This window comes from Onychomys torridus, chromosome 15 (genome assembly GCF_903995425.1).
Source record: "Onychomys torridus chromosome 15, mOncTor1.1, whole genome shotgun sequence".
In the NCBI taxonomy this organism is placed as follows: domain Eukaryota; kingdom Metazoa; phylum Chordata; class Mammalia; order Rodentia; family Cricetidae; genus Onychomys; species Onychomys torridus.
Window position 1 is genome coordinate 50,065,074 of NC_050457.1, and position 17,751 is coordinate 50,082,824.

The following is a 17,751-nucleotide window of genomic DNA, read 5'->3' on the forward strand; positions in this document are numbered from 1 at the left end:
CCATAGGTTGGTTCCAGGACCCACTGTGAATAACAAAATCCATGGATCCTCAAGACTCTCACATAACATGTCATAATAATCACATGCTACCTGTACAGATCACACATACTTCAAGTCACCTTTCAGTTACTTATAATATGTCTAACATAATACAAATAATATACAAATAGCTATACAGCATTGCTTAAGAGAAAATTCAAAGTGTGTTCACATCCTGTATAGAGGTGTTTCCTCCCAAATATTTTTTATCACTGTTAGCTAAATATCCAGATTGGAACCCATTCCTATAGAGAGATGATGTGGTTTCTCTCTTAGTGAGTAACTGAAGACCTCTTCTTCATGGGCCTCTAAGTATCTAAAACAATCTCTTAGGTCTCATTCTGAATCAAACTAAGGATTAAGAAAAGCCTTGATTAGATGTGACTGACAATATTAACCTAAATGATACAAAGAAAATTCCAGGCTGCCCTCCCTTCACTAATTCCCTTTCCTTTTCCTCTCTTCTCTCTTTCCTTTCTCTTCCCAAAATGTTAGTTCACAGGTACATGGTTGGAGGTGGAGCTGGTGATGTTGCTGGGTGTGAATCTGGGGCCATGGTTTTCTGGAGGTTTTGGCAGTAGTGGCAGCTACAGGGAGGGAAATTCTAGATACTCAGGGCAGCAGGAAGACACTGGTCCCCCATCCCCATGGATGATGGCAATCTGTTTTACTCAGCCCACAGATTCAAGTGCTAATATCTTGAAAACACATTCCCCCCACCCACACACACACATACACACACCAGACTTTCTCAATAGCTCTTTTGGTGGCTTGAATAATGTCCTAAAAAGTTCCCTGGAACCTTTGAATGTTGCCTTATATGGAAAGAAACTTTGCACACGTCACCAACCTCAGGATTTCAAGATAGAAAGATTGTTCTGGATGGACCCAATTATAACCCTAAATGTCCTCTGAGTAGGGAGGGGCAGAGCAAATGTTAGCACAGAATAGGAGACAATGGGACCATAGAAGCACAATGAATATGATTAGCCCCAAGCTGTAGATTGTTTCTAGCCCTGAGTTTAATTTTCATTTTCCTAATGACTAAGGTTGCCTGTTGCCAGGTATGGGTTACATCATTTGAAATTATTGGTCAAGGTGGTCTCATGGACCCCTCCCCCAAACATTATAGGCTATTGAACATTACATCAGTCTTATCCCAGCTTTGAACTCTGAGCTGCAATCATGACTGGTCTGGTAAAATATGTCCACTCATGCAATAGTAGCACGGATGTCATGGGAGTACCCAATGACTTTCTGATTGGATTTAAGGTTCAGCTCCACAGGATGAAATTCACTCTTGGTACTATTGAGGCTAAGAACCTATGGATAAGTATGTCGTCATGGATCCTAGGGGAGAACCTATTATTCTGTAAAATGGGCACAGTATGAAACCAACTCCCAAAGATTTCTCTTTATACCTACAGATTAATGCATCTCTCAAACCTCAGCAGAGAATCTGCTTTTTGCAGCAGATAGTGATTAACACAGAGACACACCCCCCCCCAACTGCTTAATGTGCAGAGGATAAGAGAATCCTCAGTCCTAAATGGGACATCTATATCATACTCGCTCCTCCCAAGGTTCAGGGATCATTGTGGAGAAGACAGGCAGAAAAACTGAGAGGCAGAGGAAGAGACTGTGGTGACTGTTTTCCAGGTTCCACGGGGCAGCTGCACATACAAACTTAGAGGGCTCTGACCGCACGTAGAAGATTTGCACAAGATCAAATCAGATAAAATCCCAGCATGGATTAGGGATACAGGCGTGAAGTCCCATCCTTAACTGAGGAGCTATTGACTCTGGTGGGAAAGAGAAAGTTAGTTTTCCTCAGGGGTATGGCTTCTGAGAGGCTGCCTATGCTCCAGGAGATGTTAGCAGCCCCAAGAAGAGTCAGTGGGCTTATAGAAAACAAATACATGAAACTCAGAGTGAATCGTGGGGGAGGTCAGAGGAGGATTTGGAGGGAAGGGAATGGGCGAGTGGACTCAACCGAAACACATTACATGCATGCATGAAATGCACAGAGAATAAAACAATAAGCAAAAAAGAAAACGTGTCTAAAAAATTAAGGTATAAAGTGATAGAGAGATGGACATTGACCCCTCTGGCCTCCATATCCACAAACATGCACAAGAGTGCACGCGCTCGCATACACATACACACACACACACACACACACACACACACACACACACACACACCACTTATCAAACACCAAATAAGACCTTCTTACATCTAATTTCCCATCATGCATCCTGATTTCACTTATCTCTCCAGCCCCTCACATCCACCCTCTGCCAGCACAATCTCCCCAGAAAACAAAACAAAACAACCCCGCAAATTTAAAAGAAAAACCAAAATCAAAAAACCCAAAAGGACAACAAAAGAAAATCTCATACTGGAAGCTGTAGTGTGGCCCATTGAGTCACACAGTTTACCCTTTAGTCCAAGACCTTCTTGAAGAATGAAATGGAACGCCTTCAGAATCCTAAAAAGAACTCTGTAACTTCAATACAAACAGGGGTAGTGATAAAAAGTGGCTAATGGACTCATGATAATCTCCCAGCCATGGGAAAAGAAGCTCTGGATTAAGCCACAGTGAACATTTTCTCCCATGATGGCAAGTGGTGGACTTCTTAGAGTACAGAAATGAGTGGTGTCTAGGGACTCCTTTGGGGGCAAAGAGTTAGGATGTTCCCTATGCAACCTGACTTTGAGAGGAGAGGAAAATTCTGCCCTGTCTGGCTCTGAGCCTGCATTCCTTACGTTCTTCTCCAAACTCATGCTATTCACTGGAAGGTACAGAGAGAAAGGAAGACAGTCCCAGACTGAATTCTTCATGAGAGAACTTTCCAGACCAGCTTGATTCATCTGTCTGGTCTTTGTTTTTTTTTTTTGTTTTTTGGTACCTGAGCCCTCACTGGCCAAAGTTGCATTTAATGGTACTTACCTTTAGATAACCTGTATCGTCTCCCAATCCCATCCCAAGGCCCTCACAGTACAAACAGTCTGCGAATGTTTGGTAATGGCTTGTAAAGCTCCACCAATCAATATAGGAACTACTCAGAAGCCTACAACCTGTTGACTGGATAATAGTTCAGGGAAGTTAGTGCCCAGAGGCCACAGCTTAACTGGTGATTTTACTGTTAGCTGTGATGAAAGATGAGCTGTGAAGATTCAGACACAGGGCTTAGTCAGCCAACCTTTAGAAAGCCAGGGGTTCCCAGGAAAGGCTTTCATGAGGAAGAAAGGGTTCTTAAGGGCAATAAGGGTTTCCAGTCCTGGTGGGACATCTGGTCCTAGCTCCCCCCTTCCCCGTTCCTTTGCCCCTTGTGAGGTCCGCAGCTGATGCCTACTCCAGCTGATGTACCACCTCCAAGTGCGCAGCCTCTCCCATGTCTCAGGACATTCCTCTTTCACAGATCTGGTCCTCCCCTCCAGCTAACTGAGTGCTTGGGCGACGGAAGAAACTTAGTCATGAAGATGCGGTCAGAGAAACACCTCCTGAGGGAAGCCACCCAGCAGGTTTCATGGATTGCAGACCCAACTGTGTGAATATGGACTGCTTTTAGGAACACAAGGCCTCTGGGAGTGGGTGACCTAGTCCGAGGCCAAGGGGTGGGGCTCACTTTGTCCATGTGAAGAGAGTCCTAAAGGAGATGGGGAGGCAACGGAAAGTCACAGATTCCTTCTGGTCTGACGCCAGTGTGGATGGGTATTTTATTGAAAACCTCAGGATGCTATGATGAAGGGGTTAGAAACAGAAATATTCAGGCTGGCTCAGCTCTCAGGCAAGAAAGAGAAAGCTCTTTGACTGTGTAATACTGGAGCCTAGACAACTTCTGTTCCTGCTGTTTCTGCTTCCTTCAGTCCAGCTGGCTTACCCACCTCTGCCTAGGCTCTTCTAAATGATACATTAAATTACTCCACTCTTTAAGAACACCCAATGGGCCCACATGACTTTATCTCTCATTTAGAAGCCTGGTTAAGCTTTAAAACAATCCGACTCTAATCGACCTCTACCTGAGAAGTCTTTTGGTTAGAATCTAAAAGACACAGTAAATCCTGTCTTCTTCTTCTTCTTCTTCTTCTTCTTCTTCTTCTTCTTCTTATTATTATTATTTTTATTTATTTTTTTAGGATACCATGGTGGGGTGGTTAATATTGATTGCCAACTTCACAGGATTGTGAATCACCTAAGAAGATAAAATTTGGGGCCTGTTTGGGAGAGAGTTTCTACACTGGGTTCAGGGAGGTGGGAGCCACCATAACTGTAAGCTGTACCATTTCAAGGGGTGAAGTTCCGTACTGTTTTCTGACTGCTGATACAATATGATCAGTTGCTTCATGGTCCACTATCGCATCTTCTCCCATGAGGGACTCTCCCCTCAAACTGAGAGCCAAAGTAAGCCCTTCCTCCCTTTAGTTGTTTTGGGGTTTTGTTTAATTATTTCTTTTATTTTCTGAGATTATTTCCCCCTTCCTTTTCCTCCCTCCTAGCCTCCCATATTCTCTCTTTGGTCTCATATGAAGTTAGAAGTCAACCTTTGGTATTGTTCTTCAGGTCCCTTCCATATTATTTCCTGAGACAAGGAGTCTTATTGGCCCAGAGTATAGGCTAGGCTGACGGGTGAGCAAGTCCCAGGGATCTGCCTGTCTCCACCTCCCTAGCACCGGGATTGTAAGCATGCACCACACATCTGGCCTTTGAAAGTAGGATCTGGGGGTTGAACTCAGTCCTCACACCAGCATTGCAAGTAATTTACCAACTTTGCTAACTCCTTATCCTGTGATTTTTGTGTGCCTTACAAATCTAGTTATCATAGATGCGTTGTTCGAGAAACCATGGAGGATGCTGAGTTTTATAATGAGTTTGCCAAATACAAAGAATGTATTTTTCTAAACATCATAAAGATGCAGGAAATTCTACTAATATAAACCCTTTCTCCCCATTGCCATTGTTTTTTGATGCCCCATAACAACTACACAATGTACATGAACTGTGGATATTGTTCTTATCTTAATAAATATGTGAAGGCTCAGAAGGAACAGGACTCACCTTCCTCTACTCCAAAGTGTGGGCTTTGCCCTCCTCATACAACCGCACAGCGGTCTACAGTTCCTGACCAGCCTCGCCTATCGCCTATCACTCCACATTAGGTCCCACTCAGTAATAAGATGTGAGCTGATAAGTTGGACCTGCTGGTCTTCAGGCAACAGGTCACTTCCGCCAAAGGCAGCACCACCCTAGGACACATAAGGGTTCAAGACACCAGGCCTGTCACCCTCATAGTCAGAACAGAGTCCCGCCTCCAGTCCTAAGCAGTAGCAGATGCTACTCAAAATCCCCGAAGCACATGGGCGTTTTAAGTTATGTCTTATGTCCCTGGGCATGTGAGTCAGTCTGTCCCTGTCCTCTAGTCCGCCAAGTCTGGTTCTAGACCTCCCTCAAAAGCTCATTTCTTTTCTTAAGTGGCGAATAAACCCCACCAATGGCATCTCTTACCAGAAAGTCTCTAAATTGTGATTTCAGAGAGTCAGTGAAGGGTGTAGAGAAGAGAGAAGAGGAAAAACAAAAGACAAACCAGGAAGCAAGATTTAGGGACTTAAATTACAGCTCTGTGAGCCAAGGATGCCCTCTCGAGGAGCCAGCTGCTCTTGAACACAAGGGCCTTTTTTTTTTTTTTTTTTTTTTTTTGGTGCTGCATTAACTTTTTTGGTTTGATAAGGTGTCATTTTAAAAACCAATGGTTCAGTGAACTCATGCTGAAAGTTGACTGAAAAGCCCCCCCCCCCCCCCCCCATGCTCAGCTCCAGGATTGTGCATTTATGTGGCAATTAAGGAATGAGATGAAGAAACTCTGGTTTAAGTGGACACAGGCCTCCCAGCCCGGCAGAGGGTGGCTCGCAGGGTTTGGGGAGGAGGAGCTGATTGCTGCCCTCAAATGAACCCGCTGCTCCTGCCCCTCCCTCAGGGCATCTTTCTTTTAATTCTTTTTTGCTGAGGATCGAACCCAGGGCCTTGCGCTTGCTAGGCAAGCACTCTACCACTGAGCTAAATCCCAAACCCCCTTTCTTTTGTACTTAGCTGGTGTTTTGGGGACTGTGGAACCCCAAGTTAACATTCAGACACCATTGTGGATGGCCATATTAGCCAAGGACATCGCAAAGTACAAGGGCTTTTTACTTGCGTTTTAGGGACGTGTATTCACCACTTTTCTCGTTGCAGTGACAAAATACCCACGGAAGAAATTCGAGGGAAGGATTTGTTTTTGATTTATAGTTTAAGAGGGAACAGTTCATCCTTGTGCCCGAGGCATAGTGGAGCTCGCTGCTGTAGGAACATCTGCCTGAAGACTCCTCCCATCTTGGCAGAGAAGGAAGCAGAGAGCAGGGAATGCTGGCGTCTTTGGTTGCTTCTGCTTTCTCCTCTTTTAGCCCGTTTTCTCTTCCTTCTTTTTTTTTTTTGGTGGAGCTGAGGATCGAACCCAGGGTCTTGCGCTTGCTAAGCAAGAACTCTACCACTGAGCTAAATCCCCAACCCCAGCCCTTTTTAAAATCAGATCAAGTTCCCAGCTCATGGCATGGTGCTGCACATACCCAGGGTGGACCATCTCTTAGTTACCGGAAGTGACCTCACAGATGCGACCCAAGCTATGCCTTACACATCTCTGAATCCAGGCGGGTTGATAAGGATTAGCCAGGAGAAGTCTGCTACCTGTTAGCCTCATACCCCGCCCAGTAACTTTACTTCGTAACAGAGGGGCTATCAGAAAAGGAAGCAAGACGAGAGAAGGACACACAGGAGATGGAGCTGATCTGAGAACAGAGGACGACAGGGAGGGTGACCACAAATTTATCTCCTTGCTCTAGGCTTCCTAGCTTGATTTGTGCTATGAAATCCTACCAGCCCAGTGACTCCAAAAGACTCAGAATAATGTTTAGGGCTTCGTAAAGTAAATGCATGCGGTTACAAGTCAGCCTACGATTATATCCTAGGATCGTTATCAAATTGCTTACAAATGAATGTATGATGAAGCATACACGCGATTCTTCATTAGTACAATTAAACAGTGAAATTCTAAACACAGGTCTATTAATTACGTGAAAGCGGTGATATTAGTAACTGCTACTTCAAGATATCTGCAACTACCAATTGTTAAAGAAATTCCTGCTTTTTGTTGTTTTATAAAACGTTTTTGGGGGATCCAGAGAAGGTGGCACACACCTTTCATCTCAGCACTTAGGAGGCAGAGGCAAGCAGATCTTTACATAGTGACTTCCAGGCTATGTAAAGAGACCGTCTTGAAAAAAAAAAAAAAAACAATAAAAAAATGAAGTCTTATGGGCTGCTCAAAGTACTGGTTTTGGGGGGGGGGTTTCCCCCATTTTCTTTTTTTGCTAACAATTAGAATCCAAGGAAATGGTAAAAATCCATTTGGTGTTAGTAAAATTCTGCTAATTTCCCCTTCCCCAAACCTCAAATTGAAGTGGACCAACTCAGTGAAAAAGAGAACACTTCCCTAAAACCTTATAAGCGACATAAGCAATCTAGGGAAATTTTTGCAAGTTTCTGTAGATACTAGGATTAGGCAGAAAGGTTCCATAGAGTTTCTTGTACAAGTTTAGTAAAAATAATTATTAACATGTTCCCATGGCTCATGCATTCACTAAACTATGGAAGCTCTCAAAGAGGACTGAAGAATCTGTGCAATGTGTAGAAGAACCACTGAAGGGGTTCTTATTGGAGTCATATCCAACCACAATGGATGTAAACAGGTCAACCTTCTGCCAAAAAGGCTCCTCAGGCTGTGCATCTTCCATGGCTGTAGAGGAGGGGTGGAGCTAACCATCTGGAAGAGTGAAAGGCATCATCTTTCTACTTATGTGTCCTGCTGGGATTACAGGCATGTTCTAGCATGCCTGCCTTAAAAGATATTTATTATGATTGACTTTCTTATTTAATAGGTATATATAATTATTTGTTTATTATACATAAAGGAAAATGTTGTACATTTATCAATTAACTGAAGCAGCAGGAGCTTGAATTGATGTAATCAGGGTTAGTGTGTATAATTTTTGTATAGCAACCCTCTTTTAAATACACAGTGGAAGCTTTTTACCGTTAAAGCTGGCTTAAAGACCATAAAGATTAGGAAAAAAGGAGTATAACGAAAGTTGAAGAAAGATACATGATTGATGGGTGAAAAGGATCAAGAATTTGCCCACTTGCAATGTTTTTAATTTGTTTCATAGAACTCCTGGCAGTCTGGTGAAGCCCAAATATTACTTAAAAAATGTTTTAAGCCTGCAGAAAGAGTTTCTTGAGAGAGTGATGAGGTTCAAAATCCTTTACATTTATTTTTCAAGGGAGCCTCCGTGATATAAAGGCAGGTAAAGTGATTGCCAATACCTCTTCTCTCTGCCAGCATGCACTTAGCATTTTATTTTTAAATGGCAGCTACCTTTTACTCAGTAACAAGAGCAGCCAAATTTAGGTTGAAAGCTTCCTTCCTTCCCTTCCTTCTTCCCTTTCTTCCTTTTTTTCCTCAAGGATTTATTTATTTATTTTACGTATATGAGTGCTCTATCTGCATGTACACCTTTATGCCTGAAGAGGGCATCAGATCCCACTACAGAAGGTTGTGAGCCACCATATGGGTGCTGGGAATTGAACTCAAGACCTCTGGAAGAGCAGCCAGTACTCTTAACCACTGAGCCATTTCTCCAGCCCCTCTTCATTTCTTTCTTTCCACTAAAACCAAGGTTAGTATTATTTTATCACTTAGAAATATACCAGATGGAATTAAATATCATAAACAATTTTTTAAAGTCTCATTATAAAAGTATCTAATAAACATAAAATATGAGAGAAATGTTTAGTTGCTCAGGGTACTTGAACGCTAGGGGAAGTAGAGATGAGTACCAGCCAGAATTTTCAAAGTCCATAGGAATGTGCTTTCCAATGATATGAGCACGCTCACTGCCCTGAGTTTTACAGGCCAGGAATGAATGAGAAGTGTCTGGATATGGTCCTGAACTTTTAATCAAAATGGATTCTTTGATGTGATGTCATTCCTGTCTAGTTGATTAAATCATCTGTTTTTCATTATCCCTTGAGGATGACTCTGTAGCTAATTTAGAATTTTAGTTATTGTAGTTAAATGTCCTTTAAATATTATGTATTACTATAGTATTTGGTTATAGACTACATTTTATAAACATGTTTAAATATTTTTCCATTAAAACAAGTTTTCACAATCACTATGTAACTTAGTAGGAACATTCTAAATAGATTGACTCTCAAAATTGAATTTTCCCTATGGTTAAAACAACGATTGACTATTCAAACAGTAAAGGCTTTGTCCAGTGGGAAAACACACAAAGCTAAAATCCAATTACAAGTTTCAAATGCCCATTTAGTAAAAGGATAAAACAAAGGTTTATTTTAAGTTACTTCTTTTGGTAAATATTACTAAGAATAGATCAATACTTAAGAACATATTGTAGAGAATCAAACACTAATTCTATCTCAGAGTATTTTATTTTGACCTTAAAAATTTAATAATGTTTACATTATACTCAACCTAGTTACAACCATATTCACTTTGTACAGTTTTTTTACAACATACCTTCATCTTAAATTCTTCGTGTTATTATAAAATTTAGAAAACAATTTTAAAGAGGTAATTTCAAATGAAAGCTCTGGAAGCTATATTGTCTAAGCATATATCTGAGATAACATATATGCTTCCTGTGTTCTAGATATAACCTCCTGAAAATGATTTATTTTTCATAGATTTTCATAGATTCAGCAGTTTCCAAACTGCTGTGTGTGTGTGTGGTATGGTGTGGTGTGTGTATATGTGTTATGTGTATGGTACATGCACACATTCAGAGACCAGGAGATGTTGAATGTCTTCCTCTATGGCTTACTATCTTATTTCTTTGAGATAAGGTCTTTCTTGAACTGGAAGCTTGCCATTTCGGCTAGGCTGGCTGGCCAACAAGTCCCCAGAATCTGCCTGTCTTCTCACTTGGGCTCAGAAGCTTCCAAGTCAGGTCTTCGTACATGCATAGCAAGAGCTCTTACCTCCTGAGACATACTACCCAGTCCTCCAAAGTGCTTTTAAAAGCTGAGAGGAGATGTACCCGAGGCATGGAATCACATTCATCCATTTGCTGCCACCCTCAAGAGGTACAACACTCTTGGAAACCTATGACATTTCTTCCCAGTGTTTTAGCATGGAATGAGGAGAGCTAGATTTGAGGCTGGGATCTGCTAGATGACCCAGGAGTAATCTCTTTTTGTGATCTTTGGGTCTCATTTCCCCATAATTTTAAAAAAACGAGACTGCTGCTATTTTGTTCCCTGAGGGCACCTGGAAAACTGAGACCATTTAAAGTGTAAGTGTGTGTGTGTGTGTGTGTGTGTGTGTGTGTGACTTCCACGCCCACCACACACACACACACACACACACACACACACACACACACACACACACACACACACACACACACACACACACACACACACACACACATACACAGTGCCAGGAATGGCTCTAAGCACTTCACATTGGTTAATGCCTATGATAGTCCTAAGTCTTTGAAGTAAGAGCTAGCATTATCTTCATTTTGTAAGTAGAAAACTGGAAGCCAGTCAGTCAGGAATGGAACCTCACAGAAGTAAGAAGCAGGGCTATGACATGCACACAGAGGTAGATACTGCGTCTGGGAGTCCACAGCCTAAACCATCACACTGTCTTGTACATTCAAGACAAGCACAGAAGATGAGGAAGAAGGAAGAGGCCTTCTGTGGCTCCTCAAACCTTGCCTGCACCCCTTTGCCTCTTTGGGATGGACTGAACTGGACTATGCACTCACTGATTCATACCCGCCTAGAATGCCAGAAAGGATAGATGGTCTATTGGGAAATGGTCCTGGCTGAGTAATTAGTTGAGATGGAGACATCCTGGGTCCTACTGTATTAGGGTACGCCCTAATGAGTTGTGTGCATTATGAGATGGAAATTTGGACATACAGGGAGGCCATGTGGAGGTGGGGGCAGGGCTTGGGAGTGATGTTTGGGAATGCTGAAGGTTGTGGCAAACCACAAGCAAAGAGAGCAGATTCTCCCTCAGACCCCCAGAGGGAACCAGCCCTGCTGACATCTTGGCTTTTGCCCTAGAAGTATAAGAGAGTCACTTTCTGTTTTTGTTTTTGTTTTGTTTTGTTTTGTTTTGTTTTGTTTTGTTTTAAGCCACCAGATCTGTGGTACTTAGCTATGGCAGCCCCAGGAACCCAAGGCTCCTTTCCTTCTCTTTCCCTGTTTGCTGCCTTCTGGTGAGGTGAAGGGAAGGACTGCACAGATGACTCAGAAACCTAAGAATCTGAGGCTTTGGGTGACTTAGCGTTGCATTAGCTCATTTCCCGTTTTCCTGATTAGACCGCATAAAAAGCCGGCCCACTCAGATTAAGAGAACTGAGCATCTTAGGGCCCATTATCTCTTGGTAAGTAAAACTAGTCCCAGAGGATTGCCAATTGAACATCTCATCTCCACCCGTCTTGCAGTCAGGCTGTGAGAGAGAGAGCGATGTACTTCCTCTGGCCTCTCATTAATGGGTTGGGCAGCCCCACCTCAAGAATCTGACTTAATCTTCGACAACAAATGAGTATAATTTCAAATTGTTTCGTGCTTAAGGGCTTAAGGGTAGAGTCTTGGATCAAATGGCCATTCAGGAGAGCATTTTACTGACAGTGGTTAGGTTGCAGATGAGGCTATGGGTTTCTGAATTTTTTAGCCTTACTGAAAATTAAAAAAAAAAAGAGCCAGAAGTCTGTTTTAGAGACATAGGACTGGAACCTCAACTACTTTGGAGCATGCACGAGGATGTCAAGTTCAAGGCCTGCCTAGCAAGTTAATGAGATTGTCTTCAAATAAAACAAAACAAAAACAAAAAACAAAACAGGAAGGAGAAAAAATTGGGAATAGGTGCCTTAGTGGGGCTATTGCCTATCATGTGGCAGGCCCTGGGTTCAGTCCTTAGTACAATGAGTAGGACAAAAAGAAACAAAGAAAATGTATCTTAGAGATGGTCAAGGGGCAGAGAGAAAGAGAACAGTACAATGAGAGATGTTATCTAAAGGCTATCTTGGAGATATGGCTTCTGGTGGGCTCACCAATGGGTCTTCTAAGAAGAGGCATGGCTGGCATTCAACTTTAGGCTTTGTTGTGAGAGATTATGGTGAATCAAAATTTCACCAAAAGTTCACTGAAGATTTGATCCTACCCCAATAGTTTATGGACTCAAAAGGAGAAAGTCTTCAGAGGCACAGTGGGAAATGTTAAGGAAGTGATACACAGGAAAACAATCCTGGAGAGAGAGCAGAACTTCAGAGGCACCAAAGCCTTTTCAACCACCACCTGCCCCGTTGTTTCCCCCTTAAACTCTAGTAAAATTGTTCCCAAGCTTCATTTTGAGTCTCTTTTAATATATCATGAGACTAAGAACCGAAAGTGACCTTGTTTTTCCCAGGAACAAGATGTCCTAGTTTCCTTACTAGATGCAATGACAAAACACTCTGACAGAAGCAATTTAGGAGAACAATGATGGATTTTTAGTTACAATTTCAAGGTACAGTCTGATGGCAGGGAAATCAAGACATCAGGGTCATGAAGCAGCTAGTTACAGCCACAGTCAAGAGCAGAGATGGATTCGTGCAAGCTTGTGATTTCTCGGAAGCTCAAGAGCTCCCACCTAGGGAATGGTGGCAGCCACCTCAAGTCAACACAATCACCATAATTCTCCACAGACATGCCCACAGACCAACCTGATTTAGACAGTCCCTCAGGTAATTTTAGATTGAATTAATTTACAATCAAAGCTAACCATACAAAATATATCCATCTCTGCCATTCTAGATGACACATGCCTGTCATCAAGAAATGAGCTTCTACCAAATATGAAGTCGATGACACCTTCCTTGCCTTGGATGCATCATCTTTCAGAAACATGAGTATAGTCAGTTTTCCTGTGCCCGCAGCCACTCTCGAATAACCACTCAGAGTCTTAACAGTAATTGTAAATGATTGGCCGATAGCTCAGGCTTGTTTCTAGCTAACTCTTACATTTAAATTAATCCATATTTCTTATCTATGTTTTGCCACGTGGCTTGGTACCTTTTCTCAGTATGCCATGCCCATCTTGCTTCTCTCTGTGTCTGTGGTGACTACAGACTCCACTCTTCTTCCCAGAACTCTCAATTTGAATCTCCTGTCTAGCCTTATCCTGTTCAGCTATTGTCTAGTCAGCTTGTTTATTAAACCAATCATAGCAACATATATTCACACAGTTTAGAGGAATATTCCACACATGAGAAATGACGATTTGTTGGTTAAGCTCACTTGTTATAGCCAACAAAAATGAATAAAACTCTCCCCAAAGAACTGAAAAACAAAAGTAAGATTACTGATAAGACTACCTTAACCAAGGCACAAACAAGGAGCTTCATGGAAGAAAGAAAAGGAGCCGTGGTGGTCAGAGAAATCAAGAACACAATATGAAATACTTAAGATAATACTCCAACTAGCAGATAGAAGCTGTGTGTATAAGCAGACACATGTATGCATTATCTTCTAAACAAATCACAGAGAGTACTCTTTACATAAGATATAATGTGAACAGTCCTCTTTGGAATTATACCATGGCTGGTTGGTTATCTTTCCAGAAGTAGTCAGAGTTTCCATCTGACAGATAAAGGGGCAGCTACTAGAAGGAGTTGCCTGGCAATTCTCAATGAAAGCAGTGAAGTTATGAACAGTAGGCTGGCAGACTTTAGGATTGTGGGGTATGCTAATAAAAAAGATATGGAGGTAAAAGACAAAGGTAAAAGCAAGAGGAAAGCTACCCAGAAATTGGGGGCATAGGAGAAATCCTGACAGATTGCAACATAGATAAAAGCATTACAACAGGTGCCCAGAGGACCTTCCTATACAAATACAAGTACCAGGATTCAGAACCCCCACAACCATGCCTGCTGGGTTCTAATACTAGAACCAGGGATTAGAGGAGCAAGCAAGCTAGCTAGACTAGCCAAATTGGTGAGCTCTGGATTCAAGTGAGAAACCCTGCCTCAGTGAATAAGATAGAGAGCAATCAAGGAGATACCAACATGAACGTAGAGTCTCCACATAACCCTCCCCCACATCATATACAAGCATGCATACACACACACACACACACACACATTGCAACAACAACAAAATATAGCATATTCTAGAGCATTCTGTAGTGGGTAGCTGTTCCAGCTTTGATCTTCCAGTAACTGTCACACCTACATATGGCCTGCCCCTGAGGTGGGGCCAAGACCAGAGCCATTAAGACCCAAGATCCAGATGTGCCATTCTCTTGGTTCCTGTTAATCCTGGATCTTGGATCATAGACTGAGCAGAATTCTCCAGAGAACACCACTGGACTGCACTTCACCTCTCCTGGACACTAACCTATCCCTATACTTGTTGTAAGTAAAACCCCCAAAATAACCCCCCTTTTAACTACATGGAGTTTCCTGAATTCTTCCACCAATATCTGGTGCCCAACTTGGGGCATGAACCCATGACCCTGAGATTAATAATCTGATGCTTTACCGACTGAGCTAGCTGGGCTATATTAGTTTTGCAATTCACCACTTTGGGGTAAGACTGCCTAAAACTGGAGTGAATGATGCTAAATGTTGCTATCTTACATTGATTTTTTAAAGTATTTTGGCTTTGAGGACATAGATGATATACATAAACTCAAGGTGGGCTGGGAACGAATATATTTGATAAAAGATATTTTCTTAACAAGCTCACTTGAGTGATTAACGTGTTTTTTATAGTGTGTATATACACTTGTATAATGAGAAGGGCAACCTTGTCTAATTGAAACAAGGGAAACAAGAGTTGGATTCTATGTTATGGATCTTGTCATAGCAGAATCTTATACTTAATAGGCCATAGACATAAAAACTGGAAACAATAGTAAGAGAATAACTAATACAGTATTAATTTCCAAAGCCAGATGATGAACCCTGGTACATATGTTTTAACTTGGAAAATTCTTTCAATGATTAGAATGGCTATGTTTTAATAAAGAAAGTCCACTTATTCTGTATGACTCAAGCATTACTTTGGAATGAAAGTATAAAGAATAATTTAAAGAATTAATTTTCTGAGCCAGAGATATGGTTCAGTGGTTATGAGCACCGGCTGCTCTTTCAGAGAACCCAGGCTCAAATTCTAGCACCCAAGTGGCAGTTAACAACTGGCCATATTGCAGTTCCAGGAGATCCAAATCCTCCATGGACATTGCACTCATACCATACACAGATATACATGCAGGCAAAACACTCATATGCATAAAAGTACATTTAAAAAAAGAATAAATTTTCTAATAGTTCATTGGAAGCTGTTTAGTTTAAACATGGAGCTTTGATATTGGAAAGGTGTGGAGTTTACATAAAACTGACTTTAAAAGTACCCATTGATGGTCACAGCCTCTTCTTAGGGGCACAAACAAAATGGAAGTCCAGGTTCCTGCTCAGATGGTGGGAAGGGCTGGGGGAGAGTGGCTTTAGTCTAGCATGTCATTCTAATTCCCTTTACCAATGATTGGCTTTATGTTAACCGTGTGGCTAGCTATGACCAATTAGAAGTAGACAAGTAAGTCTGAAATAATTTGGGATGATTTTGCTTTCTGACAAAAGAAAGGCAGAAAGGGAAGCCTGTTTCTTAGTTGCTTTTAAATGATGATGTGAAAAGAAATAAAACCAAGTCTACTTAAAAGTAAGTCAGCCATCCCACCACTATGTGGTCCACAGTCAGCATCTGTGATCAACACTGGGGCCCTCATCAAACCTGAGCATCAATGCCTGATTATATGTGTTAGAGCTTCCCATTACCAATGCCTGATTAGATGTGTTAGATTATCATTACAAATATCTGATTAGATGTGTTCTTTTCTTAAAAAAGAATTTATTTTAACTTGTGTGTGTGTGTGTGTGTGTGTGTGTGTGTGTGTGTGTGCATCCACAAGAATGCAGGAACCCACAGAGCCTGGAAAAGAGCATGAGATTTCCTGATGCTGGGTGTGTCATGCCACTATATCTGACACATTTTGGCTAAGAATCACCAAATTTCCAAAACCTTGCATGACTCTTACCTAGACAAGCTTGGATACTGTGTGGGTGTTTCCTTCTAATAATGTCCTCTGTCCCACAGTCACAGCCCACTCTTGAGGTGCTCCTGTGAACACTAGGGTAGACGACCTTTACACAGTCTATGTATCTCCTTGTCCTGCAGAGAAATGCTTCAGAACCTGCAGGGCTGGGTGGAGTGCACAAGCAATATTCATCCTACCTGCTGCTCTCTGCAGGCTCCCTTCCTTCCCTAGACAGAGTTTGTACTTTAGAGTGTTTCACCTCAAGGACCTCATCAGAAGCCAGAAGGGCCCCTCCAGAGGAAATGGAAGTGTTTCTCATAATAATGAACTGCCCAAAGTGAGTTCTGGGAACCAAACTCAAGTCTGGAAGAACAGCATGTACACTCAATGGTAGTGCTATCTCTCCAGACCCCACCCCTCTTCTCTCTCTGTCTCTGTCTCTGTCTGTCTGTGTGTGTGTGTGTGTGTGTGTGTGTGTGTGTGTGTGTGTGTGTGTATGAACATATGTGGACGTCAGAGGTTGACATCAGTATCTTATTTTTGGAGACAGGGTCTCTCATTAACCTGCAGCTCACTGACTGGCTTACAGGGATGACCATCAAACCCCTGGGGTTCCCCTGTCTTTTCTCTAAGTGTTGGGACTATAAGCATGTGTCAACACAACCAGCTTTTATGTGCATGCTGGAGACCCGAACTCATGTTCTTGTGTGTGTGTGTACAACAATCACATTGCCCACTGAAACATCACCTTGGTCCCAACAGCTTTGTTTATTAAGTCACTGGTAGTTGGACATGGCAATTGTCACTGTAACCAGATGCATGGGAACTCCACCAAACTCTGAGCCTTGCCTTTTTCTTCAGCTGCCACCAAGATGCTCCATCCATCTGAGGGATGTGAAAAATCCTTCTGGTACAGCAAGTAGGGCAGAGCTCATTCTACTTATGCCTGGCCTGGCTCCACTGGCACAGGCTACAGATGAAGAAATAGACATGGAGGGTAAACTCTGCGCACAAGATCACTGGGAAGGGCTTTGCAAACAAATCTTGAAGGACTTATTGGGCAATAGGAGAAGGTAAGAAGTGAAGGAGTTGCAGGAGGGCCTCAGCTGGTCTCACAGGAGCTCTAGAGCTGGGGAGGCTCTGCAGAGTTGACCCAGTTGAGGTAAAGATGATGAAGCTTTGTGCCCTACATGGGTTGCTCTTTATAGACAAGACATTAGAGGAAAGGGTGTAGTCTTTGGCAGAAGGCAATTCCTGAAGAGGGACTCCTCTATAAGCAGTCAGCAGCCAATACCCCCCGCAGCTGGGAAATGAGAGCATGGGTCCTGAAGGGGCCAGTTGGGCGGCCACCATGGTGTTGCCAAAGGGAACCACTCCCTTTTCCTGCTGTACACTGTGGCAGGCAGCCATGAGAAACACTTCCATTTCCTCTGGGGGAACCCTTCTGGCTTCTGATGAGGTCCTTGAGGCGAAACATTCTAAAGTACAAACTCTGTCTAGGGA

The 17,751-nt window shown here is 42.4% G+C and overlaps 1 non-coding gene across 1 annotated transcript; it reads right to left on the bottom strand.

Annotated features, from left to right (window-relative positions):
• Window positions 1-14,638: 14,638 nt before the first annotated feature.
• On the bottom strand, window positions 14,639-14,711 carry Trnan-auu. The gene has a single exon. It is a non-coding gene; the product is annotated as a tRNA-Asn (tRNA).
• Between the last annotated feature and the right edge of the window lie 3,040 nt (window positions 14,712-17,751).